Consider the following 21816-nt stretch of genomic DNA (forward strand, 5'->3'; position numbering starts at 1 on the left):
ACCTAGTTCAAGAATATTGATACTTTTGCATAATTTACCATGAACTTAATAAGATGATGCCCTTTTCCATCTGTCCAACCATTAGACGTAATAGAACAACCAAATCTCTTCCAATGTGGTCTAAACGTCTGAAAAACGTTCTTCAGTTCTTCAAGTTGCTTATGAAGAGATCCATATGAATATGATGGTATGATGGCGCCGGTAGAGCTAACAATAAAACATATAAAGAAAATATAAGTGCATGATAAATATAATGTGTCAATAGATGTGTTTCAAATAAGGTAAATGTTCATGTGTTTCAAATGCAGTTTTATATTAATAGTAAGCTACTTAAAATTGCATCCGAAATAGCATTGAGTATTTATGTTTTTATATTTTGGATGACAAGTATTGAATAAAGATTCACCATATATACATATTCCGGAATATCACACAATCCATAATGAATTAATAGAAGTACTAAAACAATATACATTCAACGTCCAATAGACTGACATAAGAAGAAAAAAAATCACAGATCGACATATATATATATATAAACATACAAAACCAAGTATCAATTAAAACAATACACATTCAGTTTAAGCCAACGAAAACTAAGTGCCAATTAATAATAAAAAACTCTGGGAAAACCCTCCAACATACTTAAAAGCCACAATTAGAAACAAGTTGCAGGAATTCCTACAGATACTCTATGTTTGGTCATATGAGATACCAAAGTAGTCACATCACATGAAACATAATCACCATCCCAATTAAAAACAGATCGCAATTATAATTAACAAACAACAAACTAAAAACTGAACAAAGTCCAATGATATCTTTCAGTGAAAAAACAGAACATAAGAAACTGCCATTAACATCATCAACCAATTATAACGTGGAACACAAAGCAAAGAAGGAGTTTGTGACATACATTTTCATTAGGTGAACAAAAAGTATTAAAAGGTACAATATTTTCGGTCATCCAAGCTGATACGCTATCCCACACATTATCCTTCAGTTTTTTTTTTGATAGAAGTTTGTCTCTCGAATATTGTTAGCTGCACTATTGAGTAATCAATTTTCATGATTTTTTTGATAGGACACCTTACATTATTTACACCTTTAAATTATCTTTTAGATGGAATAATGACACCCGCTTTAACCTACTTTACCTAAATATCTTCGTCATCTCCAGATTCTCTGTTAAAATCAACAGTTGCACACATCATATCAGTCTGATTTTTGCGAACCTTTTGCTTCTTCTTTATTATATCAAAATCCCTAATCTTGGCAATAATTCCTTTAGTTACTCTAGGACATACTTTAGCTTCTCCTTTCCTACTCAATATATGAGACTTGAATCTAGTGATTCCACCGTATATTAGTTTTTGACATAACTTACAAGTTAGAGTGTTTCTTTTATAAGGACCTTTGCTTTTGCCCATTCCCAACCAATATATTTCTTCTGATCTTGAGCGGGAGCCTGAGATTGAGTGGCAGGCTAAGATTCAGGATCTATGTCCAAGGGTAACAAATCATTTGCCATATCTAGCCAGAAATTAAAAACTACATAATTCAGTTAGAAATAACTTTAGTAGAAGACATGAAGTAATATCCAAGGATCATGCAGATGTACAAACATGTTATAGTTCAACTAAATATATTATGATGGTGATCGTGCAGTTGAATAACAATCAAATATCAATATAAACTATGATTTTGAATCAAGATAAAATACTAATAAGATGTTATTTGGGTGAACATGCATGCAAAAATCAAGATGAAATACGAGTTAGGTGTTATTTATTATTATAACTATGATTGATTTGTGACTTATCATACATATTAAGGAAGAGTTGGTTGAATCCAATACTTAAGTCAAAAATCAAATAAAAAAATCGAAAGATGATTAATATATAAAAATTACCAGTTGAATTAGATCCTACATCGTAGCACAAATTTGAATGACAAGAAAATATGAGGCAAATTAGTACTTACTTCTCGGCTGCAGATATGGGAGTGAAACACGACGCTATAGTGCAAGATATGGGATTAAAAACACTGATGAGATTTGGGTAATTATTAAATGGTAAGTGAATTACGCATATAAGATTAGCTGATATTATCAACGCACAAGTGAAACTGATATATCGGTCTGTATCGGACGGTAGACGCGTTTTATCATCTCGTCTTTGTATGGCCGATATTTTCTATATCGTAAAGTTTTTTTTTCCGATACCTGATAAAAACCGGTAATATTGGCCATTACAACCGACATTGACTACCTACCATAAACCTATCATTATTATAATTATGATAAGACTTGACACAAGTTCATTTATTCAATGACGGACATCTAGTCTCAGGATATCATGGCTATGACTCAGCAAAAATAAGAGGTAGTCCATGACTATACTAATATCACATGAGGGATACTAACTGGGGTATAGGTCTGGCGGTTTACAACAACATGAGGCGTGACAACACTCCATGATGAGAAAGTAGCAAGTTGTGGTGACAGTTAAGAGAACTTAGAAGAGTGATGGAGTAGTGGTCATACAGTCTTCCCTCTTTCCTGACATAACAGACATGACTTCACTACTACCTCTATTTTTGCACTTCTCGACTCCTTCACAACCTCCAATAATTACGAGGAATCAATGTATGCTCATTAAAACTATACATAGATGGATTCTTTTATTTCCCGAAAAGGTGATAAGACACAATAGTTAAACAAAATTTCACACTGCAAAGACATCATCATCGTGATTCCTTAACTTTATCTGCTTCCCTCCCATAAGATCAACCCTTCTCATTCCTCTATGACCGAGCAAGTATGAATGACCATCTCTTGGCTTAGGAAAGCCTTGTACGATTTTGATCTATTAAATTTAAAGTACTTTTACATTATATTGTTTTACCATAGAAACAAATTTTAGGTACAAATAATTTTCAACCACAGTAGAAGATCAATCTCTCTGTTGCAAAATCAAAATAAAAATTAAATTTAAGTTAGGCTCAGAAACTTCCAGTTATCTCTCTGTCAATATCGAATACACCATCCAGGTTATTCCTGGTATCATTTTCCGTCACTCATGGTGTTAATCCGATCACCACCAACTCTCTTCCAATCAAACTCCTAAAGAATATCTTAATACTCCATATCTACCGTGTGTTCTGAATTTAATGAAGACTCTCGTCAAAAACCAAGTCGATACAGAAGCCACTTAGAAGGAGATACTTATTTATCTCAAGACCCTAACAGAGTAATCATCACCAGAGAAACGCCAGTATCATATGGAGCAAGAAGGAAACACCACCAAATTTGTCCATATGCTATCACCTTAAGGGATCCTGACAACGAGATGGACAATATATTATAAAAAGAAGTTAAAAACAAAATTTCATCGTCGTTGGAGATCTGAAAAGGCTCATGCTAAACCCTGAAAATGAGGGTCTGTCTCCATTTCCCCAGCACCAGCCTCCTTATCCACTTGGAATCATTAAGAGAGCGCTATTGTAATCAGGTGTTACATCTCAAGGAATTCTCAAAGTCTCTTATCGGAAGAATATACACGATTTGGGGAGAATATTTCAGATAAACAATAAGCACCACAACTATTATGTGAAGTAGCTCAGAACTCAGGCTCTCGACTGTCATGAGTGAACTCGAGTCGGTGGAACTCTGCATCAATATATGATTATTAATCCATCATGAATTGTTAGAAAATTATGCTTTCACACCTTCTATGAGCTTTATAAGGCCGCCAAGAAACCAACCATAACCGCTCCCTCCCTATTGGAGAGGCCTAGGACTGTAGAACGAGAGAGTCTTGTAGATACCCATGACAACAGGCGTTTTGTCAACAAACAATATAGTGTCCAACCATCAATGGATATTGTCATCAACGAAGGACTCAAGAGAAAGGTTTTCGACTCTCCCATAAACTAATCACTTTGCATCAGCCTCAACTTTATCTCCATATTTAACCCAATCACCAGCCGAAAGACAAGCTCCGGTTCATACTCCGTCCAAAGATTCATGACATGAATAACCACGACATCTGAAGGAATCCCATGTTTTCCCAGATTCTACTTTCCCCAAGGAAGAGGTTATAAAGTTAATGGAAGTATAGATACAAGACGTGGACATAAAATTGTCTGACAGTCAATGCTTACTGATCATACATGATAGAATCACGTGAACCACAGTTTTGGATTGAGGGTTTACACAAAATCTCCTCACTGTAAAAAAAACTTCTCCATCCCAAAGAGACGGTCAACCAAAGAGTGACAACCTTGATGAGGTCATTTATTCCTTAAAGGAACAACGCAAGGATATTCTCACCTCTCTCAACTACTTAATATATGATAAGCACCTATAACTCCTAGACGAGGCTGAGACGTATCCGGAGCCCACTTCAGACAACACAATTCCAGTAACTAAAAGGAGGTGTGACTGGGGACTGCTCCCCGCAATCCATCTTCTACAACAATAAAAGATTCAAAAGATAACTCAAGATACGCATACAAAAACATATTCCTTGAGGACGCCCACGGTTTCTGTGAAGCAAGGAGATACCTCCATATCGCCATCTTCATCCTCGACGTCTCTAGAGAAATTTTTCCCTATGAATGTCCCAAGCATCCCATCATCACATCCAAAAGAGTAAAATAATCTTATGAGTATAAAGACCGGGATAAGGCACGACTTCATTCATTCAATGCTCACAAGGTAGGAGAACATCCCAGTTACGGCTCAAGATCCCAGAGGCCAACGAAGGCTTCAAATTCAATTCAATTTCTTGCTCCAGCCTTAGCGCGACAACAATAACAAAGGGAGACTCCAACCTTCGTGACTTCCCAAGCCTGATAAAGTCCTGGAGGCATGTGAAAAGACGAAGGTACCCAAGTATACTACTATCTTTTTATTTCAAACTATAAGTTCGATTCCAAGTGTGATCATCTATAGACAAAGTCGAGATAATACGAGAACTTGATATTCACTTGATAATAGTTACAGTCGAAAACGATTTACTTTAGGATCAATATCAAGTGATTAGGTATTAACGTAAAGTGCAATTTACTTTAATTATAATAAAACAATTATAATGCGGAAAAGTCTAGTAAATGGTCACTCTTTGTATGGTTAGATGAATCTATCCAATAACTACCGAAATAGTCAAGTTTAGATTCGTACTCAAACTATATAGATCTCAAAGAGATCTATAGAGAATGCCAATCTCACGAAACTAATCAATCATATCTATCAAAAATAAAATGATTCTAGTTGGATCCCAGCCGATCAAGGTTTGTGCACTAAATCAACAAGATATGAAAACTAATAAGAATTCTTCTTCGTCTTCAAATCTTCTATTGCCTTCAAATACCTGTACAACAACACTTGAATTCTATTGTGATCAATCACGCACAAGATACGAAAACTAATAAGAATTCTTCTTCGTCTTCTAATCTTATATTGCCTTCAAATACCTGCACAACAACACTTGAATCCTCTTGTGATCAATCACACACAGAACGGGGTTTGTTACAATGGATTATCACAAGATGTATTTAGATATAAAAACATTTCTAAAGATCCCGTCGATACTTTGATCTAGTATGAGTGAATCTTATATCAGAAGAGAAGATTCTCAAGAATAAACAAACTAGGTGCAATCAAAGTTTTAACAACCGTTAGTCAATCAAATCAAACCGAAAACTAATAACACTGCAATTATCTAGTTTCCTACCAACGGTACTCGTAGAGCTTCTTGATCCCACAAAAGTCTTTAAACGAGCGGTCGTAAGAGATTTCACCTAATTAGGATATTTTCCTCTTCGAATAGACGGCTCCACCAGAAACAACAAGAAATGAAGTTTTCCTGGCTCTTAGGATAGCTTGCTAGAAATGCAGACTTAGATATTTATAGACCAGGGATATTCGGACACCAAGGAATTTCCAAAGCCGAAAATATTCTCAAGATATACAATGAATGACCAAATTCGGTTTTCCTAATTCCAATAAATGTTGGCCCAATATTTACGAAATCTCTCATAGAAAATCTTCAATTAGTAAATGCACATTACTAATTTTTATTCTCCAGAACAATGCATTAATTGCTGGTAATTAAAGCATATAAAACCAAAAACCTCAATTAAAAGATTCTTAATTTATTTCGTCACGGGATCACCTTGAGTACCAAGGAATATCTTTGAACAATAAATGATAAGAGTTACTGTTCATGTTCAAAGTATGTTGACATCTTTACACTGCAAATCCTTATTCCATATCTACATGGATTTGCATCTTGGAATCGGTTGTACCACACTTCCAAACAAGTTTAAAATTGGTTCCACCAGACTTCCAAGACTACTATGTGATCGGTCATACCAAGTCATAATGGTTAGTTGTGATCGGTCATACCAAGTCACATACATGGGTTCGGATCAGTTATACCAATCACTAGGATCGGTTCTACGTAGATTTTCTAGTCTAACCCAAACGAAGTTGACTCTAGTATTTAATCAAGGGACTCTAGATGATTTTTCATACTAAAATATGACAACTAAACTGACATACCAACACTTGGCGAGTTCCACCGAGCTATGCTCTAAAAATCCTCCCTTTGTCAATTTTAGTGACAAAACTCTTATTACATATGGAGCTAAACGAATTACATAATTAACTCATTCTTCATACGCTTGATTCCAAATTTCAACAACACAATAACCTGTATATATTCAATCAATAAATGTCGTCGTTGACATTTGAATAACAAAAGCTTTTACTCCCCCTAAATGAAAGTTAGGTAAATATTCAATACGAACATCTTTGTTATTCCACCTTTGTACTAAGAATTACTACACAACAATATGATATGTCTCTCCCCCTTAGTTAATGCATTACTCTTTCGTTAAATATAACGTTTAAGCACAATTTTCCTTCCCTAGTGATCAAAATTCACTTGTTTACTCCACATATTTCTCCCCATTTTTGTCACAAAATGACAAAGGTTCGAGCAAATAAAGGACAAACCAAAAGGATCTTACAAATCTATAAGACTTGTACAACATATAAGAGTAAAGCACGAAGGTTTCACATACCATTTTAGATAACCGATATTAAAACCGAAACTACAAAAGTAATTTAGTTTTAATATGTTATCAAAGAAACAATTGCCTGAAGCAATTTTCCCTATAGTCCAACAAATCAACTAGGAAACTTAATTCCATTGTTGAACCGATTACGTATGTAAAATCAGCTTGTTTCGAAGACCAAAATAAAAAATAAGAATTAACTTTATTTTCCTCATCGAGCTCCAATTATTCAGACAATAACTTAGACCATTCCCTTTAGACAAGACAAACACTAGGTTAGTTAACTAGCTTTTCTTGTCAAGGCATTCGATTAGACTTGAACAACCGAATCTTCCAATTGATAAGTCTAACTAAGATCATAATCCTCCAATTGATAAATCAAACACAAATTCAAACTTCCCAAAATCACGATCTCTGAAACAAAAAATATGATGAAAGAAACAAACTGGAATCAATCATGAAGACAAAAAACTACGAATCGAACATGCAAATATCATATACATCTGTATTCATCTTCAATTATGAATCAACATTACCAATTTATTTCAGAAAAACATATCGGGTAGATTATGTTGATTTCGTTATTGATGAAGAAACGACAAATCTCAGATTTTATGATTCTATTGATTCAATTGATTTACGAAACATATGAAGTAGAAGATTAAAAAATTCAACTGTTGATTCAAACCCTAGATTTCTCAGGAAAAAAAAATCAAATTCTTTTTTTTTCCAGATTTTTAGCTCATGAAGATCGACTTCTCTCTCTCTCATTCTGTTTTTCTTTCCGTTATTAACTGATTTTTTATTTAGATTAATAAATACATATGAGGGTAATTTTGTAATGTTACAAAATCCTTAATGGACCCGTTATGGGCTTTAGATTGAGAGGGGTATATTTGTTGTATCATAAAGGTATTTGTGAAGGTCATCAAAACAAGGGACATCTTCCCTCTTAAAGGCCTTGACAAAATAAGCTCTCACGTTGAACAAGTGATAAAACCCTCACTTTCTACTGGCTTAGGCCTTGTTTACATCAAATATTTAACCGTCCGTTACTAACGCTGTCAACAAAAAGGAAGGTGGACAACACTTCTGAGAGAGTTTTAATCTAATTAATTTCTTTACACCGTGTTTACACCAAATACTTAATTGTACGTTTGTAACACCGTCTAAGGTGGACAATACTTCGGTCGAACCATAGAAATTTTTTCCAGCTTTTGTTTGGAAAAATCTTAACTTAATTTAATGGAAAAGGAAAACTTAATTTAGAATTTTATGGAAGTTCAATACCTAATATATTGGGATTTTTTTTCCAAATTAATACATAAAGGGTAAAAAAAACCACAAATAAGAGAAAAAAAATATGTACATATTTCCTATCGTTTCTCAACCTATTTAACGCATTGAGACGGGACGGGGTGACACCAAATCAATTTATTGTCATGGGGCGGGACAAAGCACCACACACACCAAATAAAAAAATTGGCTAAAAGAAAAAAAATGGCCGGTGCATAGCATGGGCACTAATCTAGTTTATATAATTACCACTTCTTTTTAGTAAGAAATACCATTTAGCCCTAGGAATAATTTACTCCCTCCGACCCACTATTAAGTGACCTATATCACTAAACAAGGAGATATTTCTTAAATTATCCTTTTAATTGATTATAAGAAATATATAAAATAGCATAATTTGATAGGCATATTTGTATTCGTTACGTAGGTGTTTTAAAATGATTTTCAATGGTATAAAGTTTGGGAACATCCGTGGTGTAGTTTGAGAGATAAATCATTTCAAAATTTCACTAATTATTATCCATAAGGGTACAATTGTAAAATATGCTTAAAATACTCTTTTTCCACTTGCTTGCCTTAAAAATTGTGCAAACTTGAACTAGGTCACTTAATAGTGGGACGGAGGGAGTATTAGAGAAATTCTAGTCCAGTTGACTCAGTCAACTATCTGTTTGGTCCTTTTTGAAAAAATATATTATAGTTTGGTCCTAAAAATTATAGTTTGGTCCTAGGGTGACGTCATGGATGATGTAATTGTCATCTTGTAATGGCAGAAATACCCTATTGGGTCCATATATATACAAAAATAAAGTAGAAAATATCTTATTTTCAGATTCACTTTCTCTCTCTTCTTTATTTTCAGATTCACTTTCTCTCTCTTCTTTAGTTTCACATCTAGTTTTTTTTCTTCTCTTCATTTTTTCTCTCTGCTAATGATGAAGAAGATGAAGATGATGATGAACGTCGACGTTTTTGGTTTTTTTTTTCTCTACTACTACTACTGTTGTTGACGAAGACGATGACAAGATGATGATGATGAAGTTTTTGCGTTTCTTTTTCGTTTTTTTATCACTGTTGTTGCTGATGTTGTTGAAGAAGATGAAGATGATGAAGACGACGATGATTTTAGGGTTATTTCTTTTATATTGTTGTTGCTACTGTTGAATATGATGATGAAGACGATGATGTTGTTGTTCGTAGCTTTAAATTCTTTGATTTCTTCATCGTTTTCTTCTTCTTCTTCTTCTCCATCATCGTTTGTTATTGTTGCTGCTGTTGAAGATGATGAATACGATGATTTTTGATGAAGTTCATTGATTAGAATGAACTCTGTTAAACAATGTTGAAGATGCCGAAGTTCATCAAACAGAATGAACTTTGATTTTTTATGATTTTTTTTGTGTGTTCATGTCAAATAATGAACTCTGTTTTAGATCTTGAATTATTTGGTGTTCATCTTAAAGAATGAACTCGGTTTTCATATAGGTTTTTGATTATGAGTTCATTGGAAAGAATGAACTCTGTTTTTCTTGTAGGTTTTTATTAAAAGTTATTTGAAAGAATGAACTCAGTTTCCATGTAGGTTTTTATTAGGAGTTCATTTGAAAGAATGAACTCGGTTTTCATATAGGTTTTATTAGGAGTTCATTTGAAAGAATGAACTCTGTTTTCATATTGTTTGTGAGAAACGAGTCTAAACCCTAAACAATGTACTACACGGGAGTACTTTAGATTCGAGAGATCAATCTGTACAAATCCGGCCTAAACCAAGAAATGGTCGTTTCAGACTTGCTTCGGTCACAAAGTGAAGGAGAAGGGTTGGTCTTGGGGAGGGAAGCTAAGAGAGTGTTGAGACCAGAATAGTTGATTCTGGAAGAGTGGTTGTTTTACGACTTGTATCAGAAAGTGAAACGCTAGCAATGCAGAAAGCTAACAGGTGATTTCTGAGTGTTGTATTCTCCTGACCAAAACTTGTCGTTTGGTGGAAATAGGTGAGACCTATTTATACAAGTCGCGACAAAACGTACCCTGACCTCGTAAGAAATGGAAACGGTTGAGTAATGGAAGATAATGGTAACGGGTAATGCCTGGAATTGATGTTTCCATAATGAAGGATACGTTTCACCATATGACACTTTCTTATAACGCCGCATGTTGTAAACCGCCAGACCAATATCCTGATGAGCATCCCCAAGTTTGTGACATGTCTTGATGTCTCGAGTGTTTTCATGGAAAACGTGTAGCATGTTGTTATTGTTTGGCAAGTTAAAATTTAGAGGCTTGCCGGTTCGGTGGCGACCTTCGATGGCCGAGATTTTGCATCTTGAGTGGAAGGGTAGCCGTTGATTGTGGCTACCTTCCGTTGGTATCCAATGCCATGGCCACGGTGCTGGAATGGCTTGCACATGCTCTTGGCGTGGCCAATTAGGGTGGCGTGGCCAATTAGGGTGCCGTGACCAAAGAGTTGGCAGCGTAGCCAAAGGGTTGCCACAAGTCGTGTGGTTTGGCGGCAAGCTTGTACGGATGAGATATGTGTCTCAGGAGGAAGGGTGTCGTTGATTATTGCAACCCTCCGTTTGACAGCCAGCGGCATGGAGGCATGTCCGGCATGGATCGTGCATGTTCTTGTCGCGGCCAAATTAGGGTTTGGCGCAAACCGCGGAATTTTGGCATCGCAACCAAGAGGTTGCCACAAATCGTTTGGTTTGGTGGAAACTTGTACGGCTGAGACTTGCATCTCAGAAGGAGGGGTATCCGTTGATTGTTGCAACCCTCTGTTTGGCAGCCAACGGCGTGGAGGCATAGCCAGCATGTCTTTGGCATGTTTTAGGCGCGGCCAAATTAGGGTTTGGCATAAACCGTGGAATTTGGCATTGGGCCAGAAGTTGCCACGCGTTTGGTGGCGAACTTGTATGGCTGAGATATGCATCTCAGAAGGAGGGGTAGCCGTTGATTGTTGCAACCCTCCATCAGGCATCCAGCGGCATGGAGGCATGGCCGGCATGGCTTTGGCATGTTTTAGGCGCGACCAAATTGGGGTTTGGCATAAACCGTGGAATTTGGCATTGGGCCAGAAATTGCCATGCGTTTGGTGGAGAACTTGTACGGCTGAGATCTGCATCTCAGAAGGAGGGGTATCCGTTGATTGTTGCAACCCTCCGTTTGGCAGCCAGCGGCATGGAGGCATGGCCGACATGGCTTTGGCATGTTTTAGGCGCGGCCAAATTAGGGTTTGGCATAAACCGTGGAATTTGGCATTGGGCCAGAAGTTTCCATGCGTTTGGTGGAGAACTTGTACGGTTGAGATATGCATATCAGAAGGAGGGGTATCCGTTTGATTGTTGCAACCCTCCGTTTGGCATCCAGCAGCATGGAGGCATGGCCGACATGGATTTGGCATGCCGTTGGCACGGCGGTGCGGCTGGCATGGTTGGGCCTTCGGCGCGTGAGGTGTGGATGGCATGGTTGGAATGTCATTGGCACGGTGGTGCATCTAGCATGATTGGCATGCCTTTGGCACGGAGATGTGGCTGGCATGCCGTTGGAACGGTGGTGCGGCTTGCATGGTTGGCATGCCTTTGGCGCGGAGGTGTGGCTGGAATGGTTGGCATGTCGTTGGAACGGTGGTGCGAATGGAATTCCTTTGGCGCGGGGGTGTGGCTAGCATGCCGTTGGCACGGAGGTGCGGCTGGCATGCCTTTGGCGCGGAGGTGTGGCTGGCATGGTTGGCATGTCGTTGGCACACTTGGCTAGCATGCGCGGCTGGCATGTACGGATACAATGCCAGTCGATACTTGAGGGTTTTGTCGTGGAACATAGCGTATAGATATATAAAAAAAGGTACCCTGGTAAATTTATCGTAGACGTATTGAAAGGCTCAATAAATGCGGTAGTGGAGATATTGGTACTTACGGCTCCGTTTCCTTACAGAGCGACGTCACGCCAGACTAAGGTTTTACGATTTTAACCCTAAGATAAAACCACCATCAACATTGAGTCCCTGCTTAGCTCGGAATAGGAACATTGTTGTGAGGTAAGCATAAGTGGTGACAGACAAGGACAAAATCGAAACGGCAAGTCATGAAAAGATGGTCAGGAAGATCCGGCTAACTTTTTTCGGAGGCAAGGAACATCTGTGATTCCCATGTTGGCGCCTTTACGCGAATTTGGCTTGGTGGGGAGCCGCTTGCATTGCTTGGTGCGAAGTGAGCCGCTGGCATTGCTCGTCTTGGAATGGAGCAGTTAGCGTTGTAATGGCTTGGAGTGAGCCGTTAGCATTGGTCGGCTTGGGATGGAGCCGTTAGCATCGGTCGACTTGGAATGAAGCCGTTAGCATTGGATTGGCTTGGAATGATCCGTTAGCATTGACCTGGAGGGACGTTGGCATAGACTTGGCGTGCGTGAGCTGCCGGAGTGGCGTGGAGTGGGCGCTGGCTTGGTGTGGCGTGGGCGCTGGCTTGGTGTAGAAATGGGAGCTGGCATGGGCTTGGCATGGCGTGGGAGCTGGCATGGGATTGGCATGGTGTGAGTGCTGGCTTGGCGTGGCGTGGGAGTTTGGCGTTGCTCAGCTTGGACGCGGACTGTTGGCACTGTGCAGCTTGTCGTTGCGGACCAGGTTTCCTCTTTCCATGCATTGCTCAAATAGGGAATCCTTTCCTTATTCAAATTCCAAAAGTGTCACGCCTATAAAAGGGGTTATCTCTCCTTTTCATCTCTTATTTTTGTTCTCACATCCTGGTGTTAGCGGCAGAGTGGTACCGATAAAGCGAGCAAGCATATTCCAGGTATGTACTCCACCTCTTCTCTTTCAGCTTGTTCTCTTGTTGGTGCAAACCCTAGCCGTAGGTATACTTTCCAAAATTTGTAGAAATATTGTTCCTCTGTATTGATGTAAACCCTAGCCATAGGTCTGTCTTCCGTAAATTTGTAGAAATACTTCATTATAAACGATTCCTCTTAGAATATCACAACATTGGTCACCTCATGAATAGCGTTGGAAGCAATTATTGTGCAAAGTAGGCATGCACAGGTAGGCGACCGCCATTGATCCCATGAAAAAATTGGCGTTAGGGTTCCCCCGCCTTTTTTTTGTGGTCGTGAGCATAGTTCCCCCGCCTTTTCTTGGTCGAGAGTGTACTTCCCGCTGCAACGCACGGTTTAGGAGAGGGGTGTGTCTCTTGGTAGCGTAGGTATTTGTATTGCATGAGTATCAGTCCCCACTCCTTTGACTATGCGTGTTATGACTTGCGGCTGAAATAGAGTGGCTTGCAACCAAAATGAATTTTCAATTGCTGATAAAGTAATCTTCATGCACCCTACTTCCGGTAGTAACTTTTCTTCATACCCCTTTCTTTTTGTTGTAGTTACTTTGAAAGTGAAAGCAGTTTAAGAAGGTTTCATTAGGATGTCACCTGAGAAAAAACCTGCCGCGGCCTTGAAAAACGTTGGCATCTCCAAGCCAAACATGGATGATGAATTCTTTACAATGTCCGCCACAGCTAGGAGGAATCATCCCAAGTTTTTGGCGTCCTTCTGACCGAGTCAGAGGGTGAAGGAGACGCCCGGTCGGTTCGACCAGGTTGTCTAATACGGTTTTGCCTTCATAGGAAATAGTATCCTGCCTCTTCTATTGACTTCAGAATCTGTCAGAGTCCGTTGCGCTCTTTTGACAAATGGATGCAATTCATGATAAGTCAGGATTGTGTAAGATCCAATTTTACCAAGGCGCAAATCATTGGTGCCGTCACATCTTCTGTGGTACTTCAAATCAGGAAAGACATCCCGAGCTTAGTTGCCTTTATCTCCCGATGGTGTCCAGATACTCACACGGCCATATCCAGGTGGGGTGAAATGACTATCTCTTTAGAGGGCGTGGCCGTCTTGATGAACCTTCCCATAACAGGGAATCCTGATATCACCTTGTCTGAAGATGAAGAACAAATGCGCGCCGCTCTTGTTGCGAAGTCAAAAGGTTTTGTTCGGAAGGAAAAAGAGACGAAGTACTTCTACACCTGGTGGGTGTCTCAATGGTTTTCAGATGAGTTGGAGACGGATCAAAAAAATAGTACGCTTCATGTCGCGGCATTCTTGGTTCTTTGGTTATCCAGAGATATTTTTGACGACGGCTCTGGAAAGAAAGAGATAAGACAAGAGCTCATTAAGTTTTCCATCAGATTAGCGGAAGGTGTTATTCTCCCCATTGGCGGCTTGTTTCTTGGTTCTCTGTACACATATTTGGATCATCTGGTTGCGGACATGCGTGTTTCAAATGGTTACATGAAAGTGTACTCGTACGTCCATGTCTCTTTCCTCCAAGCGTGGTGGTGGGAGCATTTCGAGAAGTACGCTCCCAAACCGCTGGCTTCACTTCCCGAGTCTTGGGGCGGTTCTAGGATACGTCGCTGGGTGAACAGGCGTCCAAAATCCGGTTCGAACCTAGTTGAATTCCTCGACAACTCCTACACAATCAACTTTCATCCATGGACCGCGGTGCATGCCTCCATAGTTCAAAAGGACACTTTTGCCTCTGTTCCGAACACATCTTTGCTTTCTGAAAAGAATACGGGCGTTGGGGAGGTTGTGTTCATGCGAAGTTGCACGCCTGGTTATGTACCGTATTTCTTTCGAGGATCTTTCCAGGAAGTTTCTTACAACATTAACATGGCGGATCGGCATATGGGATTTGACCAGGGGGTCCCTCTCTCTCGTCAGTCGGCTGTTCCAAAAAACTTATTGCCAGCTGCTCTTGATGTTAGTGCTCTTGCGCCGGGTATAAGTCTTCCCTTCTTGCTCTCAAGATGAAACCCGACAACAACTTACAAGTATAACATATTCTGGCAGGACGAGTTCCTTTCCATTCATGGATTCGTGAATGACGTAGTGAAGAATACTCGTGGTAAGCCTTCTGCTGCAACTTTAGAAAAACATCCATTGTTAAGGGATCCCTCCTCGCCCAAACGGAAATCTCCTAACGCAGACACGGACAATCCCCAAGAAATGAGCGAAGGTCGAAAAGTCGTGTAGGTGGCTTTCAGTCGGATCCGACGGCTCTCGTGACCTTCAGTTCTTCCAACGTTCGGGTATGTATTATTTTTCTTGCCCACTCAGTCGGATTGCACAATTCTTTCGTTATTGAAAATATTTCCTTATTCCTTAATCAGGGTGTGAACGCATTTGCACAGCTTGCACATAGTCAGAAAACAGCGGCTCTCGCAGCAAAGGGTAGCAATACCGAGCCTCAGAGAATGGCGGCTCTCGCGGCAGAGGATGGAAATGATGAGCCTTCTTGCGGTGAAGAAGATCCCAAAAAGGATGAAAGCTCGGAATCTAATGATGATGAAAATAGCTCTTCCAACATCAGCGCTGAGTCTTTTTCTAATCGGTCTGAAAGTGAATCAGTGAGTCTTCCACGCATTTTTCTTCTTCCCTACTCTCTCTTTTTTTTTTTTTTTTTGAACAACGTCTAAACCGTGATATCTCAGGGAGAATCCGCTCCTGAAGATGGCCCCGGGGTGGAAAACCGTGGAGATACATCCTTGTCTCCAACCGTGGCAGCTGCGCCTGGCGACCCGGAAATGGAGATGTTGTTGCGGCTCAAGTAGAGGAAAGTGCTCCAGCGACTAATGGCGCAATTGTAGTTAGGAATCCCTTGACGGTTACCGGTTCAGTTGTGGGCGCCGCTTTCGCTCCTCCATACTTAGTCCCTTATCCAGATCATGTGTTGATCGGCGGCTTCAGCGTGCCAGCCAAATACGAGATGTTATATACCAAGATATGGGAAAGGTATGGACACTTCGCCACAACCAAAAAGGTCACTAATAGGTTTGCTCTAGTCAAGCGTGTGGACGAAGATTTATCTTCGATTGTCGACATGTGCAAAGTGACTGGCCATACCGTTTCTGAGGACCTGGTCTCAAGCTGGAAATTCCATCGTGATATGTGCGTAGACCACGGGTTCAACGTTCCCTGGTTTTTTGAAGGTTTCTCTGAGATCGAAAAGTTGCAGACCATGGCGGTTGAAGGCCCTTCTGTGTATGAGGTCGCACAACAGGAGGCAGAAATCAAAAGGTTGTCCAGGGAGCTGAAGCTGAAACGGGCGGCTCTCGAAAGCACGAAGGAGGATTTCTCCAAGAAGAGCAAGCCAATACTAGATGGTTTTCCTTGAATGTACTCCTGTCTTCTGAACTTATTTATTTAGTTTTTTTTTTAAGGCAAACAGAACGCCTGGTTCATGGTTTGATTTGAATTGATAGATAATCGTCACCTATGAGGGTTTTGGATTATTCTTTTGGAATGAATTGTTTTTAGAATAATGCTGTTTTTGGTTATGACTATAAGTAGCATAAATACCCCAGGAGAGTCATGGAATTGTAAACGTTGTGTTGTCGGGCGTGGGATAAAACATAACATGGCTATCGATTTTATCATCCCTTAAAAATTTTAAAGTAGTAAACCATGTATTTCGCCTAACAAGACTTACTCGGTTTTTGGATCTCCTAACAAAATTGGATCTTCCGGGTGCAAGTCCAAGTTTTGTGGGAAGCGCCGCGCTGATCGAGATAAGTCCCCAGTCACTCCTTGTCGTGTGATAGCTGATAACTAAGCCATCGATTCCCGAGCGGACTTTTGCTTCTACCATCTTGAGATCGGCGTCTGAAAGATGAAGTCAGGAATTGGAAATTGATATTGTAACCGAGAGATTACTGTGGTCACCAATTATTTGAGGGTAAAAACGGTTTCTGCTGATTTTGGTAATTTCGTGTATGGGTGAGAAACGAGTCTAAACCCTAAACAATGTACTACACGGGAGTACTTTAGATTTGAGAGATCAATCTGTACAAATCTGTCCTAAACCAAGAAATGGTCGTTCCAAACTTGCTCCAGTCACAAAGTGAAGGAGAAGGGTTGGTCTTGGGGAGTGAAGCGAAGAGAGTATTGAGACCAGAATAGTTGATTCTAGAAGAGTGGTTATTTTACGACTTGTATCAGAAAATGAAATGCTAGCAATGTAGAAAGCTAACGGGTGATTTCTGAGTGTTGTATTCTCCTGACCAGAACTTGTTGTTTGGTGGAAATAGGTGAGACCTATTTATACAAGTCGCAACAAAACGTACCCTGGCCTCATAAGAAGTGGAAACAGTTGAGTAATGGAAGAGAATGGTAACGGGTAACGCCTGGAATTGTTGTTTCCATAATGAATGATATGTTTCAACATTATTTCCTGTCATTACTAACCGCCTTACTCTTATGACACTTTCTTGTAACGGGCGTATTGCACGCCGCATGCTGTAAACCGCCATACCAATACCCTGATGAGCATCCCCCAGTTTGTGACATCTCTTGATGTCTTGAGTGTTTTCGTGGAAAACATGTAGCATGTTTCTATTGTTTGGAAAGTTAAAATTGAGAGGCTTGTCGGTTCAGTGGCGACCTTCGACGACCGAGATTTTGCATCTTGAGAGGAAGGGTAGTCGTTGATTGTGGCTACCTTCCGTTGGTAGCCAGTATCGTGGCCACGGTGCTGGCATGGCTTGAGCATGGCTTGAGCATGCTCTTGGCGTGGCCAATTAGGGTTTCGTGACCAAAGGGTTGGCACAAGTCGTGTGGTTTGACGGCAAGCTTGTACGGCTGAGATCTGTATCTCAGGAGGAGGGGTAGCCGTTGATTGTTACAACCCTCAGTTTGACAGCCAGCGGCATAGAGGCATGGCCGGCATGGCTCGTGCATGCTCTTGGCGCGACCAAATTAGGGTTTGGCGCGACCAAATTAGGGTTTGGCGCAAACCGCGAAATTTTGGCATGAGCCAATAGGTTGCCACAAATCGTTTGGTTTGGTGGCAAGATTGTACGGCTGAGATTTTCATCTCAGAAGGAGGGGTAGTCGTTGATTGTTCCAACCTTCTGTTTGGCAGCCAGCGGCGTGGAGGCATGGCTTTGGCATGTTTTAAACGCGTCCAAATTAGGGTTTGGCATAAACCGTGGAATTTGGCATTGGGCCAGAAGTTGCCATGCGTTTGGTGGAGAACTTGTACGGTTGAGATCTGCATCTCAGAAAGAGGGGTAGCCGTTGATTGTTACAACCCTCCGTTTGGCAGCCAGCGGCATGGAGGCATGGCTATGGCATGTTTTAGGCGTGGCCAAATTAGGGTTTGACATAAACCGTGGAATTTGGTATTGGGCCAGAAGTTGCCACGCGTTTGGTGGAGAACTTGTACGGCTGAGATCTGCATCTCAGAAAGAGGGGTAGCCGTTGGTTGTTGCAATCCTCTGTTTGGCAGCCAGCGGCATGGAGGCATGGCCGGCATGGCTTTGGCATGTTTTAGGCGTGACCAAATTAGGGTTTGGCATAAACCGTGGAATTTGGCATTGGGCCATGCGTTTGGTGGCGAACTTGTACGGCTGAGATCTGCATCTCAGAAAGAGGGGTATCCGTTGATTGTTGCAACCCTCCGTTTGGCAGCCAGCGGCATGGAGGCATGGCCGACATGGCTTTGGCATGTTTTAGGCGCGACCAAATTAGGGCTTGACATAAACCGTGGAATTTGGCATTGGGCCAGAAGTTTCCACGCGTTTGTTGGCGAACTTGTACGGCTGAGATCTGCATCTCAGAAAGATGGGTAGCCGTTGATGGTTGCGACCCTCCGCTTGGTAGCCAGCGGCATTGAGGCATGGACGGCATGGCTTTGGCGTGTTTTAGGCGCGGTCAAATTAGGGTTTGGCATAAACCGTGGAATTTGGCATTGGGCCAGAAGTTGCCACGCGTTTGGTGGCGAACTTGTACGGTTGAGATCTGCATCTCAGAAAGATGGGTAGTCGTTGATTTTTGCAACCCTCTGTTTGGAAGCCAGCGGCATGGAGGCATGGCTGGCATGGCTTTGTCATGTTTTAGGCGCGGCCAAATTAGGGTTTGACATAAACCGTGGAATTTGGAATTGTGTCGGAAGTTGCCACACGTTTGGTGGCGAACTTGTACGGCTGAGATCTGCATCTCAGAAAGAGGGGTAGCCATTGATTGTTGCAACCCTCCGTTTGGCAGCCAGCGGCATGACCGGCATGGATTTGGCATGTTTTAGGCGCGGCCAAATTAGTGTTTGGCATAAACCGTGGAATTTGGCATTGGGCCAGAAGTTTCCATGAGTTTGGTGGCGAACTTGCACGATTGAGATCTGCATCTCAGAAGGAGGGGTAGTCGTTCGATTGTTGCAACCTTCCGTTTGGCAGCCAGTGGCATGTAGGCATGCCGTTGGCACGGCGGTGCGGCTGGAATGGTTGGGCCTTCAGCGCGTGAGGTGTGGCTGGCATGCCGTTGGCACGGTGGTGCGGCTGGCATGGTTGGCATGCATTTGGCGTGGAGATGTGGCTGGCATGGTTGGCATGTCGTTAGCACGGTGGTGCGGCTGGCATGGTTAGCATGCCTTTGGCGCGGAGGTGTGGCTGGCATGCCGTTGGCACGGTGGTGAGGTTGGCATGCCTTTGGCACGGGGGTGTGACTGGCATGGTTGGCATGTCGTTGGCACAGAGGTGCGGCTGGCATGGTTGGCATGCCTTTGGCACGGAGGTGTGGCTGACATGGTTGGCATGCCGTTGGAACACTTGGATAGCATGCGCGGCTGGCATGTGCGGAGACAATGACCAGTCGATACTTGAGGGTTCTGTCGTGGAACATAGCGTATAGATATATAAAAAATGTACCTTGGTAAATTTCTCGTAGACGCATTTAAAGGCTCAATAAATGTGCTAGTGGAGATATTGGTACTCACGGCTCCGTTTCTTTACAGCGCGACGTCACGCCAGACTAAAGTTTTACGATTTTAACCCTAAGCTAAAAACCACCATCAACACATATAGATTTTATTAGGAGCTCATTTGAAAGAATGAACTCGGTTTTCATATAAGTTTTATTAGGAGCTCATTTAAAAGAATGAACTCGGTTTTCATATAGGTTTTATTAGGAGTTCATTCGAAAGAATGAACTCTGATTTTTTGGAATAACAAATTTTTTGTAGAATTTAATGAAATGTAATGAAGTTCATAGAATATAATGAAGTGTAGAGTTTTCATAAAACAAAATGAATTCAAATCTACAAAAAAAACCCTGATAAAGTCTAAACTCGACAAATGAATGTCCTCGGGACCATGAGAAAATATTCGTTTAGCGGGTTATTTATTTATCGTTCAATGAATATTTTATTCATTTATCGATAAACGAATATTTCTTAATTTAGACAACATTTTCCTAATCAAGAAGTTAAATTTTATCAGAGAATATGTACAAATGTACCTAGAGGGTATTGGTCAAAATTCTTCCCCACTAGCACAACATCTAAAATTCAACCATGTGATGCTGGTATTATTCGATCATTCAAAGTTCATTATCGACGTCGTTTTTATTCTATCATCTTGCAAAGCCTTGAAGTTAACCCACCGAATCTTGAAAAGATTAACATTTTGGATGCTATTAATTTTGCTACTACATCTTGGAGCTTTAATGTGATGGCAAAAACATTTGCAAATTATTTCCGTCATTGTAAGATTCAGTCTGAAGATTTGATGTTCTCGAACCAGAAAATGGTCCATTAAAAGAACATATCCAAGGATTAATCGGTGTCATTTCTAATTTACGTTATAGAAATGCGATTGACATCAAACATCTTTTAAACTACCCTAACGAGAATGATGCATTTACGGAATCTCCAACAGACGAAGAAATTAGTGGGTCGGTAGAATGATCATCGTACTAAATGTGTCATCTAATGATACCTCTCAAGCGGTGGTCACATTAAAAAATTATTTGTTACAACACGAGCAAACTATACCAAAAATTATGCAATCATCGCATAAAATTAAGGATGCGGTGCATTTTGGTTTGGGTGGAAGAAAAAAAACACTCAACCATAGATGAATTATTTTGATTTTATTTCTACATATATTTTTAATGTAAAATTTACTGATTATGTTTTTAGGTTTATTCTTATATATAATTTAGTGATTATTCGTTTATATTTTCATAGGGCCTTTAAGGATTCAATTTTTTTTGTTCATTAATGCATTAAGCGAAGTTATTCACTTATCACCTTGGTCCAAATCAGGACCGGAAAAAATTATTCATTTGGTGAAGTTATTCATTTATCGAGGTTAGATTGTAGTTCATTAAACAGAATGAACTGCTACAAAAAAATAAATAGGAATTGGGACAGAAGGGTATTTGTGCCATTTAAATATTTTCAAATAATTATGGATCAAACAGGAAACGGTTTTTCTCGCTGGACCAAACTGTTGTGGTCCCAGATGAAAAAAGACCAAGCGATATTTTTCCCGGATAAAAAACAATGCTCGGTGCATAGCACGGGCACTAATCTAGTTTATATTAGGGTAAGAATATAGATTAACTCAAGATAGTTGCGAACCCATTGAGCACTGAACCCTTGATAAAGTC

The sequence above is a fragment of the Papaver somniferum genome, chromosome 2, assembly GCF_003573695.1.
Source record: "Papaver somniferum cultivar HN1 chromosome 2, ASM357369v1, whole genome shotgun sequence".
In the NCBI taxonomy this organism is placed as follows: domain Eukaryota; kingdom Viridiplantae; phylum Streptophyta; class Magnoliopsida; order Ranunculales; family Papaveraceae; genus Papaver; species Papaver somniferum.